Genomic DNA, 20,548 nt, shown 5'->3' with positions numbered 1-20,548 from the left:
TTCTACTGATCCTTTTTCAGTTGTTTGACATGTTTTTAGTTGCTTCATTTATGGTTAATCTCTTTATTGCCTCACTTGCTTAGGTATCATTTGGACTCAAATAATCTGATCACATATCTGGAATACTTCCAGACTTTTAAAACAATATTACAGGAGATTATGCTTAGAGTTAGATGGCAGCCAAGCTCTTAGCTAGCTTCATTTTCCTACTGGGTGACTGCAAGTCTTTTTAGGAACGTAGCATACTCCACTTTTTCTATGGTCATATCAACGATCTTTTTTGGTCTTCAACTGAAAATAATTTTATATCCTATTACTCCTTATGTTGTGCAGACAGGCAGAACTTCAGGATGGAGACTTTGTAAAATAAAGTGAGCAGCCACCATTTTATTTCATGGTTCTAGCTTCTGGTGGCTTGCTTCTGGTTGGTTTTCTGACCTTGCCTGGAGAACACCAGGCTTGATCCTCTCTTGGACTAAGTCACTTCCAATAGTTCCAGGACTTACCATGGAGTCCTGTGTCAAAATCCCTTCGGAGTAGGCCATCAAGAAAGAAATGAATGTCTCTGTACTTGCGATCAATGCCTCAGTACAATATGCACCTACTTCCTATAGATGCTTCAAGCTAGGTTGGACAAAAATAGGAAAACTAGAAAGTAGAAGTTGTTAGTGTTGGTAAATCTTATTCCCACGACCACTCCCACCAGAGCCAAAGAAATGGCCCACATAAACGCTCACCATCACAACTCCAGATTACACAATCAGAATCCTAAAAATAGCAGCAAAACTTACACAGACATAGTACTATTTTCAAATCTGCAGCCAGACGTTTCAGCCTTCAAGATTTCAGGCCAAATTGCTTTTCATACACAGTCTGTCTGAAAATATTGCCGAGTCTCTGCTTCAACCTCTCTCCAACACAACCCGACCTTTTTCACGTGAAATTTTCTATCATAAGTAACCCTCCATTCAGCTAAGATGGACCATGCCCTTACAGTTGCTAGATCTTGAGATATACTAAACAGGGGATGACTTAGAAGAAGATTCAGATTAACTTTCTGGTGAACAAATAGTGCCTAATCTGTTCATGAGGGAAGCTTTCAGAACCCCATCCATTCATACTCGGTAACATTTACCACTTTCCCATCCCATTTGTAATTACACTGGATATGAGGAACTAATATCTAAGGCACTGAGACTTAATCAAGTAATTCTGCTCTTTCCCATATATTAAGAAATGTCCAAGCTGTAATTCCACTTTACTTTTCACTTCATAAGTGCTTAAATTTCCTTATGCAGGATTTCTACACTATGAGAGAGTAATTTGTATTTCCTAGCTCCTTTTTAGCCTTTTTTTTTTTTTTTTTTTTTTTTTTTTTTTTTTTTTTTAAAGAGTATTGTGAATTGTACACAACAGGACTAAGCAAGCCACGAATACAGGCACTCCCACCTCCGCAAGATCAGGGAGGCTGAAAATGTGCACATTTGCTCTCAATATTCATGTTGCATTATCTTATGTATATTCTCTAATACTACCTTTTAAAAAAAATTCTCTTTTCTGTTCTGCAAAATACAAGCATGTTTGGGCAAAAGACTGCAAGCTTTCTCTTCCGGAACATGCCCCCTTCTCCCTGCATTTCTAAGTACTTTCTTATCAGGGATTCAGAACTTGCAGATTACAAGTTGCTGTACAGAGACAAAATATCTAGTCAAATCCCACGAATAGCAACATCCTTTCTAATTAAATATTTATTTAGTGGTAAAGTTCACGTATGGAGCATTTATAATATATCTCATAATTTACTAAGTAGTATGCTTTCTATCAGACTTTTATGGGGAAAATCTTCTTTGCCAGAAAAAAAAAAAAAGTTACTTTTTTTACTAGTGAAAAATCACAATGGAAATCCTGCTATTCAAAAAACCCTCATAAACACTATCAAAGAATCATACCAAATAAGGTTTGTAAGGCTCTTTTATTTAAATAACTAACAAAGTACTTATACTTTTACAAGAGTCTGTTCTATTTCAGTAAATATTTGGCGAAGTTATTTGATTGAGAGAGCAACCTGACCCTCATTTAACAGGGTTATTTGCCATAACTTAATCTTCCATCATTTCAGTTTAACTACACAAATAATTTTTTTATATCTTTAGGTTAAGTAATACTTTTTCGTAGCTTGGTTAAGACTGGATTTGCTGAGATAAGTGACCAGGGATCTTTGAAAAAAAGTTTTATACAGACATCTTAAAGCTGAAATCACTCTCAGCAACTTAGTATTAAGTGCTACATGGAGGACAGCGTGGTGACTTCTTGTTTGATCACTAGATGCATCTTTGATTCCCATACCAAAGCTTGCTTTAGAGGTTATTTTTTGATCTCTGAAAGCTTTTTAGAAGCTGTGATTTCTGTTCTCTGCTCAGACATTGAAGAGCACCTCGTCCCCATGGCATGCTACCTAATGTAGTGTCTCAAAGTGACTTGTACGTATCAAAATCAAAGGAGAGCTTGGCACTAGTGCTGCAGAGGTGCAAGGCAATGAGGCACCATCATGCATCCTGTGGCTGTCCGCGTGCTGTCATCTGGGATTTACCAGTCAGCAGTACCTGGGCATACTGTACTCCTCAGACAGGAGCAGCTGTGTGCAGCATTTACAGATCAACTCCAGCTCCTACCACACAGCACCATTTTGCTCTCTGATATTAGGCATGGCTACAATGCACCACCCTAGCCATTAACATTTTTAACCTGATTTTTCTGAAAGAATTTTAAATTTATTTCTATAGAGTACTTCTCTTTGTAAAAAATGGAAACGCAATTACTTGTTCTTTGCACATGAAGATAGTGGTTTCAGTTGAGAATACTGGATGCACAAGAAATGCAGGATTAGCTTTACAATTGATTTTTGGATGACTGGTAACATAAATAACTTCAAACAAGTAAAACTCTTAATAAACATTAAACCCTCCACATATGGCACATCTAGAAGAACTTGGTCAGAGAGTATTGAACTCCAACAAGAGCCTGAGCCAGTCCATCAGATGAAATGAGTTTCACTGTATTTCATGCTAGCAAGGTACTAATGTGGCTTCTATTTCAGAGTGTACAGTGGCAGCCATATTACAAAATTATTTCATAAATCCACGCTATGGGAACAGTTGATTCACATTACAAATACAGGGTAGTTAAGAAACTCTGCTACAACACAGTTCACATTGACCAGCTTCAGCTTTATCAAGATCCTGTTGTGATGGATTGGAGCTGCTCTGCAATCATTTATGAATTCTCAATGTTTACACAGTTACTGGGATGTTTATTTTATAACTAGATGAGGGGAGGGCAGGGTATGGCCTTCTCTGCAAATACTTCAGTGCCGATAAGAGACAATTACAGCTGATGGTCCCTGCATATTGGAGGTCAAAAGGATTAGAGTAACTTGAAATGGACTTTGTCAAAGGAAGAAACAAATAAAGGAGCATTTGGAAAGGAGAAGGAGTAGACTGACACATGACCCTCTATGGATGTCTATGGAAGTTAGGTCTACCATGCTACAATAGACTTAGAAGCCTTCAGATAAATAACAATGTACGTAGGCTTCAGTAACCAGTCATCTCCACATCCCAAGCACTTTCCTCCTCCTGACAAATTGAACTACCTGATTTTAGGAAGCCTGTTTAGGAAGCTCATTGTAACTTCCAGAAAGAGATATATTTTCAGGACTTATTCAGGTTGCAGCAATCAGGCTCTTGTTAGTATCTGTTTATTATTTCATCTCCAGGGAGGTGAAGGGACAAGGCCTTAAAAGCTGCACTCAGTAATCAAGTAGCATTTGTGGCACCTTATTTGTGGAATTTCATGTTTTTTGTGGACATAGTCTAATCAGATCAGAATACAGCTATGGCCTCAGAGTATGCTAGGCCCTTAGGAGATCTGAGGCTGTTTTGAATATCAATATCTTCCATGAATTCCATACCACGTACTCTTCATAGTTACAACAAATGACAGGAAAACTTTTCATTCACTGTTTTTGACTAAGCCAGATGTTTAACATGACAAACCAAAAGCTGTGGAGAACTGTGCTTCTGATTCTCCTGCCAAATGAGAGGTCTCTCCAGACTAGGGTTTGGGCAGTAGTTTTACACTGACTAACCCAAGTGCATGCTGCTGTCAGAAGAGCTGATTTCACATTGTCCTTTTCCTTTACCAGTAGCAATGACGGTGCAACCATGACAAATCAGTGACATGATCTGGCTGAAAATTAACTTTTTCCTCCCCTTCCTTCTGCCCCAAAAGTTTAGTTTTCATTTGTGCGTGTGCCTTTGGTCTGGTTTGCCAGACAGTCACGTACATGAACACCAGTCCTGGCGCAAGGGCAAGAACTAGTACAAGGGCAGGTTTGCCCCAGTCACAGCAGCAGAGTCTTTCATCTGATGAAAGCATCAGTGTCACCATGACCAGATCTCCACAGGGACTGATCCAGAGACTGTGCTGTTTTCTACAACTGATGACTTCCAAGAGGTGAGGAAAGAGGATCTGCTTTAGACTATGAAACCTTGCCAATGCTATTATTTTTCCTGACAGAAACAGAGGCAGTCTCTTTAAAGTAATCCTGTTTCTTTCTTGTGGAGAAGATGCAATGTGTAGAAGCACATACTTGTTTAGCTGTGGAGAGAAGCAGCCTCACCGGGTACATACAAATGTCCATTTTATCATATTGAAAGCTCCTGAAAAAGCAGGTGAGACACAAAATGTAAAATTCTCCTCAAACCCTGAGCTGGTCAAATCCAGAGGGTACAAGCAATTGCTCTGCAAAACACTCTGTCAGAAGTGAAGAAAGTTGGTTTAGATGACACTTCTCTCCAGTAGTGTAGACTAATAAGATACTAATAAGATGAAAAAAGCAAATTCAAAATCATAATGGAGATTAGCCATCTCCACTGAATAAGCTATTTGTCTCTTGTTGCTTGTGTCTACCAAACCCTTCGGTAGCTTCAGTTCTTTCTGGATACCCTGCTAATTGCTGTGAAGAGGACTATTTATCAGGACATTACTCCAAATTATTGTTGCCATCTGTAAATATTTGTACATATTACCAGAGCTCTGAATGTGTAAATTTCTGATAACTGAAATAAATCAAGCCATTTAAGCAAAAAGACTCTAAAGTCAACCATAGCAGCTGATGAAAATATGAACTCTCACCCTCCCTGAGCAGATGCTTGAAAGGAGAATGTGCTTGTTCCTGAAAATGAGCTTGTCATTAATTTAGTGAGGTTTTCCACTCCAGCACAGAAAAAGCACACAAAGAGGTTTCAAAGAGACTAAGTTGTCAGTGGGTATCTCTAGCACTGGGGAGAAAGGTCTTATAAAATCAGCAGCATGTGGAAGGAAAACAAGAGTCTGAAGCAAGAAGCTAATAAGCAGGAAAGGAGCTCAGTTCCTGTTGAAAGAACAGGGCTGCTGCTGCTCCTCTGCCCACTCAACCTCCTTACCTGCCAGAATCATCAGAATAACCTCAAAACGTTCAAAAGTTAGATGATATCTCTAATTATGACTGATGACATCATTCTAACAAGGATTTCATGAGCTGCTAATCACAGGCATCTTATGAAATGGGATCTCTGCACCATAGGTCTGAAATAATGTTAAAGATACTGAAAAAAAAAAAAATTAATTCAAAGCATGAGGCACCATGTTTTAAAGAGTAAATGTTGAAGAAGTAAAGCACCAGACCAGTCCCTTTTTACCTTTCTTGGCCACAAAATAAAAAATAACACCTTACTTCGCACTGCACTAAAAGCAGTATCCATTTTAGAAAGTTTATGATTCTTTAAATTAATCTTAAACTACCTATAGACAACAACACGGACAAGAGTGTTCCTGGTACTCGACCCTAACTTTAAAATTAATTGTATGTTTGCATATGTACATACACACACACACTCTATTAAACCAACACATGAGAACACTGAAGTACTGCTACTACATTTTGTGGCACTTTGCACCACCTCTGGAGAAGCACAGACTTATTAAGGATTTTAAGTTTACTGACAAAATGCTCATACTTGAGAGCTAGTCAGGAATAGACAAAGCTAAATCCTATGCCAATAAGTAGTAACGTCCACTTTCTAACATTAACAGGAGTTACATTTCTGTACTGACAAGAGGTTTTATTGCCCAGAGAGATGACTTCAGCTTCAGAACACTAAAGAGAGCAAGTCAATAAAGCAGTTGTAATCCATTTGCTAATATACCTGTTCTTTCCCAGCACAGTGGTCCACAGGTTCCCTGAGTATGCTTTATTACAACAGGAAATTCTGTTTTCTTTTAATGTCACAGAATTCCTTTGGACTCCAGTTTTCATACAAGAGTGTTTCTTCAAAGCAGACCTCCAGGATTTGCCTTCAATAGTTCAATCCTCCAGGTGGGGTTTTTTTTGTGTTTTTTTCTGGTTGTTGGTTTGGTTTTGGGGTGAGTGTGGGTGTGCTTGTGTGTGTTTGGTTTTGGTTTTGGGGGGGTTTTGAAGGTTTGTGTTTGATGGGGTTTTTTTGGGTGGTGGTCGGTTTGGTTTTTATTTTATTTTTACTTTTTTAAAAGGACTGCATTGTATTCTGGTACTTACAAGGAAGATTTTATTGATTCTACAAAACTCATGAACTGTGCTGCACAGTTTTAGCACCTTCTACAGCATGTTATTTATGTACATCCACAGGTGACTAGGACAGATGTGATGTATTACCTGATTCAGTGCCCACTGAGGTCAGCTGGAACATTTCCACTGACTTCAGAGAGCTTTGCAAAAGGCTATTAAAAGAGGCCTTCAATGAGAGAAAAGCTGCACTCTTGTCAGTTCTCATTAGCAATGTTAAACTATGAACTCGTTAACATTTTGGACATCTCAGTACAGCCAAAGGGAGCAGAGAATATGCAGTCCCATGGGGCATACCCCTGTATTCAGAGCTTGATTCTGCTTTTGAAGATAAATTTGCTTCCCCTTAAAATGAAGCGAGAAACGGTCCCTTATTTTTTAATTTTTCCTCAATGCAGTCCGCTGGTCTCATACTGTTGAACACTCTCTTTCCCAAGAAACGTTCAAAAATCAATTTAAGCAAACATCAGATTCCCCAAGAGAGCTGCCTTGCATGCACAACAGTCTGTCCCTACCCCACGGAGCTTTACAGTCGGGGGCAGTGGTGGCACTCCTCTGCTCTGTTTAAAACTCACTGTAGCCCTTCTAAGTGCACAGCCTTCGTACTGAACATGCATACATGTCTTGTTTATAAGAAAGGTTTTAATTAACATCCCAGACAAAAAACAGGCCTCTAAATAAAGATACAATAAAACTACACAGGAGAATACTGAATAAAGAAGGGAAGAGTAACGTGCAACAGGAACCAACTTTTCAAGCTCTATGCAACATCCATACAGAACTGAGAGCATTCAGCAACTATCAGTTTCAAGCCATTGATAATTCTCTCTTTCCCCGTTCACTTCAAATTAAACTTCCAGCATGAACCATTATCCAGAACATATGCATCAGATCCATATGATTATTTACACAATGTTCATGCTTTCCTGCAAACCCTACATCTTTGCATCTATTGTGCACAACTTGCTGTCAGTCGCGCTCCCAAGACCCAGGCAGCACCGAACTGGCTCATTAGGAGCCATTCCCAGCACAAGCAAGCTAATTACAATGAAGCCCTGACAGAGCGCCTCCACACGTGAAGGAAACATGCTGTGGTAAGAGCGAAAGAGAAGGAATGTCAGGGTGGAAGGTGACTCAACTTGTGCATTCCCAGGCCTCACTTCAGTTACAACATTTTTGCTTAAACAGGCTCCTCTGGAGATATTGTAGAGTTTAAGTTTTTCACATTTTTTATTTTAGTAGTTTTTCAAAATTCTAAGATACAACTGGAGGCGCCTGTGCAGTAGTCTGGGCACGTACCCCAGGGAATTAAGAATTACAGCGTGAACATGTCCACCTCGGCACATGCCCTCCAAGAGGCTATGCGGAGAAGGGAGATGGCCTTCACAGGGCACCCAGGGAACTAATGTGTCCAGCATCTGGCAGGCTCTTGCAGCAGCACGTTCCCAAAGAGAGCACCTTGCGCCGAGAATGAGGAGGCCCCAGGGGTGGCTCCCTCCCGCTTATCTGGGGGAACTCCAGCTCAGACACCTCTGCTGACCTCCAGGGAGGCAGGACTTTCTCTGCAAATGGTGTCCCAAGCCATTTAAAGTTTTATAACATAGAACTGAATATAACTATATAATAAGTTATTGTACCTGTAAGGTATTATTCAACTATTGCCTATTCAACTGTAGTATAAACCACGAAAAGTACATATTATAAAAATTCCACATAGAATTTCCCAGGAAGACTGCAACTGCTAATTGAGCAGTGGCTTAAGACACATGTCCTGGGAAGCTCTGTCCTGGCAAGCAGGCTGCACCATCCTGTGCTGGCCCTGTCTTCCAAATCACAGAACTGTTGCTTCCCTCAGACTTTGAAAATTGTTCCTTCTGTCCTGAAAACCTGATTTGCCATATCCAGAAAAACTGATTTTGCTCTTTAGACTTAAAAGGGCTGTGCATTTTCTTTGGAGGTAATATATAACACACAGAATTTTATATCTTCTTGTTCCTAATGTATCATCATCTACATCTTTCTTAGTCTAATCTTTCATTTCTGAAGGAATCCTGAAATGTGAAGGTTTACGCCTTCACTCCATTTGATCTGTTATTTGTATGTTCTCCTTCAGTTTTTCCATCTACTGCACTTATTTTAGCACTCAGCATTTCAAGGAAGCCAGGAAAGATTATAGTTCCTGGTATCTGGAAAAAATGTCTTCAGACAAGCCCTGGTAGTCTGCTCAGTCTCAGCTTTCTCTCCATCAGCATCTGCAGCCAGTGGGGCACCCTGCAGTGTCACCCAACTGGCACATGACGCATCAGACCAAGGGATTTGAAAATTGTTTGCTTCTTTTTGCAGACGAAAACCTCACTCCTTCCCAGGAATAACCCAGGTAGCTTCTTTCACAACCAAATGCTTATAAATGATGGGATTTTAGTTTCAGTAAGTTTTATCCTAGAGTAAACAGACAGCTCCGCTGACTCCACTCTGCCTTCTTGTCCCTCTAAACATGGTGGCAGTGTTCAAAGAGTCCCTACATGCCACACTGGCGCCGCACGGCTGGTCTGTGAGTTTTCTCGTGTGAAATAATCATCTAATAAAGGTCAGAAATGTAGTAATGACTAAAATATGTACAATAACTTGTATTATAATCTTTCCTAAGCACTTAAGAACCGCTGTTGTCTGCTGATGTATTTGATAGGCTTCAGCTAATGGCTGCTTATATCAGCAGAAGGTGTCTACAGTGTTTTCCTCAGCATTGAGTAAGGCAGACCTTTGTTGACAATGCACAGGCAGAAAAAAACATGTAAAGCTCAAGTACCTTTTAAAAAAAAGCATCACCTAAGTAGAAATTGGTCCTCATAAACACAAAGTTGACCATTGCCAACAAAAATCTTCCACAAGAGACTATGTGAGGAGATGACAACTGCCTTCGCGTACCTATGAGACATCAGAAAACTGCACTGGGGCTAAATAAAGTAGCAATTTAATAGCACTGCATTTCAGAGAAACAGACACCAGAAGCCAATTCCCAGTATACAGGCTGATGGGTGGCAAGGCTTGGACTATTTGAACCTGAACTAGTTGGCTTCAGCAGTTCCCTCAGAGGCGGAGCACAAACAGGAGGCTGGGGCACTGGTGGGTTGCAGCTGTGGGAGCCCACGCCGCACAGGGAGCCAGAGCCCCAGCCCAGACAGTGGCACGCAGAGCTCGGGGCCAGGACCCGGGCATGGCACTTGCTGGAAGGCAGGCTTGGATGTCTGAGCAAGAAAATGGCATTATGCTCATTTCCAGTGTTTGAGGAAAAAGGACATTGTGTGCTTTTTGTTGTTGTTGTTGTGAATAGAGCGAGTTGCATTTCTGCCAAGGAAACACATGCTCCTGCCAGTGTCTCCTAACAGAAAAAGCAGTGACTGGTCTCCTGGACAGAGACAAGAGCGAACAAGCGAAGGAGTCCTAGCACCCTTCTCCTCCTCTCCAGCTAGCAACATTCATGAACACTATTATCCTCATCAGTTCTTGTTTTGCCAGAAGCAGAAAAAAACCCCTAGGTGCTTAAATCAACTGAGTATATCAAGTGTAAAGGCTAATAAAGCCTTTTATTGCAGACTGAAGTCAGTTTTCAGTCTGAGTGGTTAATGTGCTTTGGTCAGCTATTTGTTTTTCTCTTCAATTTGTTCCTGACTGCTTCGTTTGCAGCGAGATATTTGTGTCTTTTTATTACTTTTATTATTTATATGAGACATAAACCAAGCACACTTTCCACCCTAACTAGCAAAACAGTCTAGTGGTCTGTTTCTCTTATACAGAAATGGTCTGGAGGCGTGACAGCTATCTTTCCTCTTGTTATGTTAGCCCTTAAACAGGCAAGACTTTCTCCAAAACCAACTGTCCGGATCCATCATCGCAGACTGTGTCAGCAAGCTCATACCACCATAGCAACATGATGAAATACCAGTTCCTGCCTAACTTGTACTGCTTCCCAGCATCACTAACAGTTCAACATCCTCAGTAACACAAGAGGTTAAGGACAACCAACAGTCTGCCAATCAATTTTTATACAAGACATTATTCACTCAAGTAGGATATAAATCAGCACAGGAGCAAATTAGTGACTGTCATAAACAGAGTTAACATATTAAATTGTGTGCTATTCTGGAGATTTGACTTTGGAAATAGAGTATCATGGACTGTTCACACCTAAAATTGCTTTGAAAGAGAAAGCAGGGAAAACCTCCTCTTCAGAGAGCTGTTTGGTGGACAGAAACCCCCCAGAGCAGAAACACCACCCAGCTTTACTTTCTGTTGTATAAAGGGGTGGGGAGGGGGGTGGAGGACAGACTAATTAAGAGTTTGTTTTAAGTCCATGTTGGCAACTACTGTGATTTTATCACCATTCTTCAATTTTGCCCTGGGGACATATTTAATAAACCCCTCAGATTTCATTAAAAAGAATAACTTAAGTTTGTAGCTGTCCTTGCAGAGAAGCCTTGGTTAATTCTGTAGTAACTGCTATGCAGATAAGAGACCAGAAATCCATGCCAAGTTTAAGCCAGCTAAGATGGATAACAGTAACTTCTCTTTCCTAGCATACACTTTGGCATGGGCTTCAAAATCTACTAGAGAAGCAGGGTAACTACTTAGACTAGCTTGCTGTCTCTGAGCTTCATGCTGTGCACCCTGCACCACAAAGCTTCAGCAACCTTGGGTGCCTGATCTCCAACTTAATCACAAGATTTTTAATAGATGTGATTGGAAGGCCTGAAATGTAGCATTAACTGCATGCCATAGGGGCATGATGGTAGAAAGCAAGAAGGTGTTGTGGGAAGTGAAAAAAAAGAATAAAAGACAGACAGGTCAGCAGAAAATACAGCTGGAAGTATGGGGAAATAAGCCTAATTAAAAACAGCAATACCTGAGGGAAGCAGCTAGGGACAAATAAATGAGAGTGAATTGGTGCCATCTTATCAATGACATGACAAATGCTCACAGCAAACTCAAACAAAAGAAAGAATAGTTCTTGGTGCTGGTTTTGGCTAATTTTCCAACACAGAAAATGACAACTCGTCCCTGGAGCTGCAGCAGAGAGTACGTTTTGAATCTCCCCAAACCACCAGAATTTCCTTTCACATTAAACTAAAATCCTTTCAGCCTTCCATCCAAACACAGGCAGAGGAGGAGATAGAGGCTGGGAGGCGCACAGGCTATGGCAACTGCTCAGATGCACAAGTGCCCACACTGAAGGAGGTGAGTACTGAACAACATACTTAAGGATCCTCAGACCTCTCATCCACTTTATTTGCCAAGGTAGAGTAAATTTCATCATCAACAGGGATGGTATATAGATTCAGACACTGCTGCTTTAGACACTACCATTCTGCAACGCACCTGTGCTTACGCCAAACCCACCACCAGATGCAGGGGAAGATTCTTAAACTATGAAACAAGAATCCTAATAGTAAGTCAGTCCAGTGCTAGGGAAAATTGCTGAACAAAATGTTCTCTTTCACATCAGCATTTGTTTCTAGCAGTTGTTATCTCAGGGACACTACAAGGAGAAGTTGCTGTTAATGACCTTTCATATCTTAATTGATCTTAGCTGCCTCATCCAAGGCCATTTAGTGTGGTCTGCTAGTCCTTGAGTTAACAGTGACTGGACTGTTGAATACACCCTTCCTCTTATCTGTGTTAATACAGTAGATATCTAAAAATCTCAGCACATAGCCTTCATTTTTATAAATCAGCATGCATAAGAATCTTGCAAATTCCAATTAGATTATAAAATGCAAACCCTCCAATATAAATTACAAAACAGACTCCTGAGAACAAGCTCAACGGCTTCAATCGGTATTCCACAGAGCGCTAATTGTGGCAACAGAACTGTTGAAATTATTGTGTCCCTGATGGGTTTCCAGCTTTCATTTTCAGCTGTAAACAGTCAAGGAAATAACATTCGAGTTCCCCCTTTCCCTAGAGGAAGGGTTATGTAGAGCTTTCCAGAGCTTTGTGAATTCCTTTGGCACCTCCTAATTGAGATTTCCCCTTGCCAAAGAATGAGTATTTTACCTTGTGATTGTTCTCAAAAATGTGATACGATGTACTAGACATTTGGTCAGCATTACAGTCGTTAGTATATTTCCATGGGCTTGACAGCGATTCTGCCCCTAGCTGAATGGCTTGGGTTAGTAATCATTTATGCAAGGCTACATGTAAAATGGAGTTGTTGAACAGAGAATCACAGTCCTGAAATATTACAGTTATCCAGCCTTCCGAAACGGTGGCCTTGGAGAAAGGACATACCAAACTGCCCCCACCATAGACACCATTTGCCCTGTGTCTGAGAACAACATGAACCGTGACCATGACAGGGAGGTTTTTGTAGAGGCTCTGTCAAGTACGTTAGCTACAACAAGCCTCAGTACAGACCAATATAGAAGCTGTCTGGCTGCCAAGTAGGATAGGCCTGGAGAAGAGGCATTTCTTGTCTTACGTTTTCTTTGTCATGTACTTGTTCTTAGGTACATGATGTAATCAGGGCTGGATAATCAATACCTAATCTGCTCATTACCTTGAAGGGATAGCTTCAGCTGCTGTGGGATTAAAAAGGGCTGCCAAAGCAAGTGGTGGGCTGCACAAGGATTTCAGCCATGGCCTCCAGACCGTGCCTGGTGGTCATGGGTTAACGTTCAGCCCATTCCTAGGGTTAGGAGAGAGACACAGCTCAGAGCAGGGACAGAATGCAAAGGGACAGCCAAAAGAATAGGTCAGCCACACAAAAAATTAACTCCTGGCGTATTTGTCTGGGCCATAACTGGGCATTGTTATATACTGATCAGCCAACATCTGGGGTTAGTGTTAGGGTAAACAAGAACTCCTAGGGTTAGGAGCACCAGGTGGAGAGGGGCACCTAAGGGCTGCCGGAGGGAAGGGTGGGCTCTGCAAACATTTGATCCCTGGCAGCTTATTCCTCTGGGCCATAACTGGGGGTCATGTGTTAGGGCTCAGCACATGAGTAGGGTTCGGGTTTGGGTTAGTGTTTACCTGGGCTTTGTCTCTCTATTAACCCTAAACTCAAATACAATACTAGGCATGGACTGAACCTTTTTCCACACCCACCTGTCATTGCCTAAATTGTCAAGGACAAAATCCTCATGCAGCCCACCCCTTCCTTTGGTAACCACTTTTTGCCTCTACACTACCTGGAGCCCTTGGCTTTTTCCACTTCTTACCCTAACTGTGACTCTGGGCTTGGTCTTGGCCACATCCCTTAAGATCACTGGAACTTTTTCAAGACCTGATTCTTACTGCTCTTTTTCACTTTAATAATTAGTCTTGTCAAACCCAAGCTAGTCCCCAGCTGTGAGCATGTAGTCCTTGCTAATCTCAAGGCAGTTCCACCAACTCTGGGAGTTGATTGTCCTGGCCCTGAATATAGGCTATATTTCCTGGAAAGCAGATGAGAAATTAGAGTATCCATTTGCTCACAAAGATAGACCAGCTTGCAGCCCGCTACCATTGCAAGCTGTAAGCACAGCGCTGTTGTAAACTATATTTGTGGCCATTTTCTTGTCTTAGCATTAATATTTTATGAAGTTAAAGCACAAATATTAATACTGTACTACCGGAACTCGTTAACTGCTTCTAACCGTCAGCCCTGAGACTGGACCCTTGTCTTTGATGCTGGAGTAGGGCTCCAGAGAATAAACAGCCAAGGAATGCTACATTGCTTGCTGGAGTCCTAAAATTGGAAAGTGGGTGAGACGGTGTTGCTGTGTAACATCAGACTACTTGCAGAAGGAAAGGGAACAAACAATACTGTTAATGCTGTCAACAGCTGCAGACCTGTAAACACTAAAATAACTAAGGCAGCTGGCAAAAACCTCTTGAAGAAAAACTACTGCAAACTTCTAACTCCAAAAGCAGAAATAGAGATCAGTTGGCACAAATAGCACATTGTATGTTGAGAAGTAGTCGTCAAGATTCCTTGGGGGTTAGATGCATTTTGCAACAAACACCACCTGCAAGAGCACTACAGAGCCAAGGGATATAGGGGGTAGAACAGGAAAGGGATGACGATAGAAATCTTGGTAGCCAAGCTCACCGCTTTCAGGAAACATTACAATACTACATACCAAAGCGCCTGGGTTGTTTTTCTTGCTTTATCATTTGATTTTCCATACAGTTTAATAATTAGCCACCTTAGTTCATGGTACCATTTAACATCTTTAGGAAATCTGTCTTATAAAATGTTTCCTCAAAGCAGTTTGTAAACAGATAACAGAAACTCTGTAACACGCTGGTTTTGCGTGTACAGCAGTGATAGAATTAACCCGATTCCTGGAGGTCTGCCATAAAACAATGTCCCTCAGGTCTGCTTAGCAGGCAAAATAGTATGGAAATAGTGGCAGAGATGGCATGGCTGTACCAATCTCTTGTAACTCCATGAGCATAAAAAAATTAGTTGGTAGAAACAGCATAGTTTGCAAAAAAAACCCCAAACATCTATTGCCTCAACAAGCCAGTTGCCATTAAAGCAGATGCTATACCTGGGTTACTTCCATTGTACAACAGAAGTATTTAGTGAGCTCAGGCCATTGCACAACACTGTCTGGATAGAGAGGGAGGAACTAGTTTTTCCAGACTTGGAGCTGTATCAGAGACAGCTCAGATGCATTCACAGATGGTTCTTTTTGGACCCAGCACCGATGTGAGTGAGCACCGAGCAGCAAGTGATCTGGTGTGTGTTTGTCAGTGGAACTTAGAGCAGACCAGGACACCACAGTCATACAAAAAGTACCTCAGACACAGTTACAGACTGGCCTTTAAAAAAACCAACAGAAAAGCAAAACAAAAAACCTCCAACATACAGATTTAGTCATCTTGAAAAGCTTAAGCAGCAATAAATAAATGTAGCAATGGCAATTGTTGGCTATGCTTCCTTACTGGTATCTACAGCTAAATCCAATTTCGCCTCAGACTTTCTGCTAGCACTGTGTACCAATTCCCCTGGTTTTTATTAAAACCAAGATCATGTTGTAAATTAGCCAAGTTTATGCTACATTTGAATCACCCGTTGCCACTGTCCTCCTTTTTCAAACATGATGACATTAGACTGCCTTTGCAGGCCTGTGCCAAAACTAACAAATCTTGGGTACTTCCTAAGCATTTCGGTATGGATCAGTATTCTCGATCCTGCTCTTTTTAGAAACATGGAAAAGTTTACTGAATCAAGACATTTTAATATAGTTTCAGAGATGCAAATGAAAGAAGTGGATTTGTTATAGCAGAAGCTATTTGTATTTGCCTGTATTAATTTCTTTCCTCTGTTTACCTTTTTTCTCTTGAAACCTTATTCAATAACTGGAGTTGCTTAGATAAAACAACTATGCATATCCAAAAGAAACAACAGGAAAAGTCAAAGAAAATTCTTAGGTCAGCAACATTTTAAAACGTCATTGTTTCAAACCACCGATATTTTACACAAGTCAACATTTCTTAAATCTCAGCTTTAGTAACCCACGTGTTCAAAGTTGCATTTTTTCCTCACCGAGTTAGCAATGTATTGAATTTCCTATATATTAGCAACATTGCCTCTGTTAGAAAGCCAGCTCTCTATTATGCCTTAAAATAAAAAAAAGCATCACCGGTCCAGCCTTCCACTACTTGAGGTGGATGAGAAACCACTCGCATAGGATGCTGCTCCATACTAATAAATCTACAGCAAAACTCTGGTAACTCAAACCCACGTTTCTAAGCCTGTTGGAATCGCTTTGGCTGCTGGAAGGCAGAGCACGGTCAGCACCGGCTGTACTGCATCCCATTCGGGCTGTCAGCGTGCTCCTGCCTTTCTCCTCCTGAGCAATGACCCCGGGATGCTCAGGCCCTGGTCCCTGCTCAGGCACTAGAGCACAGCGTTCTTCCTCTGTGATGCTCCCAGGGAATCCCTAGGAGCTTCAGGAGCAGGAAAATACAGATTTATGCATTAATACAAACACCAAAATAGTATAAAACCACAGGAAGACAGAACCACACCTAAGCCCAAGCAGCTGGGCTCAGCTCTGGGAAGACAAGCTCAGTATCCGAGTCTTGCTTTCAGCTCACAGCTATGAGCGGCAAAAGCTGGAGGCTCTGCTCAGTGCTGCATACTGTGGTCTGCTCCCCCCATCTGAGCTGCCACACAGTGAGACCCTGCTACTTTCAGTCTCCCAGACTTTTTCTTCCATGAGAAATCCTTCGGTATTACCTTGGTGGCTGAGGAAAGGAAGAGCAGCCTTAACTCGCCCCAGGGGCTGGCTTGCCCCCTCCCCAGCCTGCACTGACACACAACCCCCCTGACACCACCAGCAGGATGAAAGTCATCATGATGGTTTCATTTTTAATTGCAAGTTAAATGGAAGTGGACAGAATATTGAGCCATAACCCAAGCTCCTACTCCACAAAAATCAGTTTTGCACAGACTTCAGAGGAGATATTCTGACATGTGAATTTATTAAGGATTTTAAGGCTGATGCTTCACTTTGCTTAACATGCATATTTTTCCCCAGAGCAGCTTGCCCTCCAACATCAAGCCATTCCTCTCCCCCTGCTAGCAGAGGCATATATTTTTTCCTGAGTCTTAAGTGAAAATAAAAGAATGCAGTGCTTATCTGACATTCTGTTTACTCTTATGTATCACCATTGTGTAAGAACTGTAAATATTTTCCATATGTTAGCTAAAGCAATCCCTCCATTTCAGCATCTGCAAGATCTGTCCACACAGCCTTTCAAATTAGCCTTAATAAATTATTTGTGACAAAAGTCAAATAAAGACAGTTCAAGGGCTCTTCTTCCCCCTCTACTATTGGATATAGCTTTACTCTCACATGCAAAATCACTGTAGGGTTCATATTCACTGTACCTCTGCAATTTTAGGTTCAAAGGCCTTGTTTCAAAAATAAAAATCTTAAATAAAAAAGTTAATTCTTTCAAACTGCCTTACCTTTGCCTGCCAAGCTCAGAGCAGGCTCTGACACGAAGGGCAGTCAATTCCTTCCCTCTGCATCCTGTACCAGGAAACAGTCCCCAGGGAATGGCCCCACCTGGGACACACAACCACACACCCCGAGCCTTGTGGCAGGTGTAGGCAGTTGACCCACTGATGTTCATTTAACAAACCCTCCTGCTGAGCTGGGGAAATAAGCTGTGCTCAGTTGTGCTAGCTGTAATAGCAACCGAAGGCACATAGGAGAAATCCAATTTAAGTCATTTAAAAGCAAAATACTACATTTGGCACCAAAACCTCAAGTCAATTCAATGAGCCAACCCAACGAGGAAGGAGAAGCATTAGAATGATTTCATGTAATCATATTCCACCAAAGTCGCTGTTCAAATGAAGTAAAGTGGTCTCCCCTCTGAGGAGCGTCCTATCTCCATGTACAGGTTGCTGTGCCCGGCAGATTTTTGTGGGCAATAGGTTCTCGCTGTCATGGACAAAAATTAAAGTAAGATTTATGAACATAATATTCTGTGGAAACAGGTACTCTAGTAGCAACTCAGTATGGGAGAGTTAACTGGAGTAAAAAAACCCTGAACCATACTCTTGTGCCTATTGATCTAACTGACTAAATGGATTTCTGTTAGGATAGTATCTGGATGACTACATTGTAGGAAAGTATTTATACAGCCTTAAACAACCATAAATTGCAATATATTTGAAGTTCTGATTTTAAGTAATCTTCCTTTTGCCCTCCGCCTCTCCTTCCTTCACTATTTACTCATCTCCCTTGTAGCCCTTGTTCCAAGCTGGCTGCACAGACGGGAAAACATCTTCCTCTGCAAGTAAAATCATCATTAGGCTGAGAATAGGAGGAGAGGATTTCTCTGAAAAGTTAAAACAGGAATCCCTCAGAGAGTTTACTAAAGAAAACTCCAAGCTTTCTGCAAGGATACAGCCAAATTCTTGTTTCTCTTTCACCCCCCTGCACCCAAGCAACGAGTGAGTCACCTCCATAATGCACCCAGAATACACTAATCAGAACACACAAAATAAATGTCTCAAAAAGCAATCTGTGTTTCCAAGAAATGTCCAAAACTGTCTGAGCTGCCCCTTGCCACTTCTTCCAATTTCTTATCCTAATTTCAGAGAAGTCATCATGGATACAGCCCACACCCCCAGTAAAACTACTGCCCATGGCTTTTTCACTGTTAAGTACTCCTGTTTATTTGAATGTGCTTGCTCTCCAGCGCAAGTGGAGTGCACAGTAGGAAGAATTCAAAATGGAGAAGACAGCCTATGGAAGGAGCCCCTTCTGTGGATTGGATGTGTCTGGCTAGAGATGGAGGAACTTGTCCCAGAGCAGGAGCAATACATTTGCTGCAGGACGCTCCAGCCTGTTCGAGCAGCAGGGGATGGTGGGCAGGAGCCCAACGAATCCGGAGGGGTCAGGATACCCCCCGTTCCTAGCAAGACGAGAGCACTGCAGTGCAAAGCCCCACAAAGGGAAAGGCAGATTTTGCTGCCAAACGTTCAGACTTCCTGCAGACAAAGGTTGGGCAAAGAAAACAGTGGTACAAAAAAGGAAAACTGTTTATCCAAATTACAGAGCAGACAGAGGTTAGGATCAGATTGAGGTATCCCAGCTCCCAACCTGGTGGTCAGCCTCAGCCTGGGAGCTGGGAAGAGCAGTTCTGACCCTCAGCCACACCAGAGGCGCCGGCTGTGGTCACACAGGTCTCTAAATAGGAGGGTACTTTGTACCAAATGTCTCGCTGGATGGTGTGATTCACCCGGCTGTGATACAACAGTCAACCTCTCAGCATGAGGAATTTTAAAATAAACTAGCCTCGGTGGCAGTGCGGGATCCAGTGTATTTCAACGCCCTTTAGTCATCTATGATGATTATTAGACTAATTCTCTTGACCTACAAATCAACTTTATTAAGTTGGAATATTTTCTACGTCCATCATCTACAGAACATTCTTCTACACAAGAGTGAAAAGCTTATTAAATAATATAGGGCATGGCATTCATTGCTCAGAGCCAAAGTAATCTCAGAACATGCAATTAGTTTTGAAATATGGAGTCAACAAAACATGGTTGTTTCAAGTTTACCCTGGACAACGATGTTTCCTCACCACATGAATACCTTCATGATGCCTCCCATTCCTGGGAGTGTTTAGTTTACAGCCTGACATTTAACACTCGTGCAGATTCACTCTTCCACAAATTCTGTGTGTTGTGATAGATGCACCGTGCTGTGAACACACCGGATGATAACTGGGAGCAGAAAAGAGGAAGAACGGCCTCTTACATCCTATGTACTATCCTTTAGCGTAGCTTATGTATTTACAAGTGAACAGTATTTTTAAAAAGTCAGCTTTGTCAATAAAGGGATTGTGCCTATGAAATAACAGCTCCTGAGTTCCACTTCTTCATGGACATACCTATTGCTAGTGATAAAATTGCCTCATTTATTTCTAATTGATGGTGTTACTGGCAGTAGGAAACAGTACTGAGTATTTCACTGTTTTACCTTTGCAGATAGTGTGGGGAAAACAAATTAACAATAGGAACAATAAATCCATACTTTAAAATTTTAGGGAAATTTTCTTGATGTAATGCTTTAAAAATACAGCGAAGGACTACATTTTTTTTGCACCTGGCAAAATGTGTCTTTCAGCAAGAAAAATTAGAAAACACTTAGAGCAAAGTGTTTCAACCTTTCACATTTTACTGCAGATTGCCGAAGTAGTTAAAGCAGAACAGAGACCTCCCCCTGCCAAATGTCAGCTCCCAGACGTGCATCATCTTAACGTGCTAAAGCGGATGTGAAAGCCTCACGTGAAAGAAAAGTGAGGCAGAGAAAAGTTAAATGCCTTGGCAGGCTTACTGGCAGCGCTGGCTTCTCCACTGTGCTGTGCCCTGCAGAGTGGTTTACATCG

Source organism: Aquila chrysaetos, chromosome 12 (genome assembly GCF_900496995.4).
Source record: "Aquila chrysaetos chrysaetos chromosome 12, bAquChr1.4, whole genome shotgun sequence".
NCBI lineage: Eukaryota > Metazoa > Chordata > Aves > Accipitriformes > Accipitridae > Aquila > Aquila chrysaetos.
Note: the sequence above shows the minus strand (reverse complement) of the source record.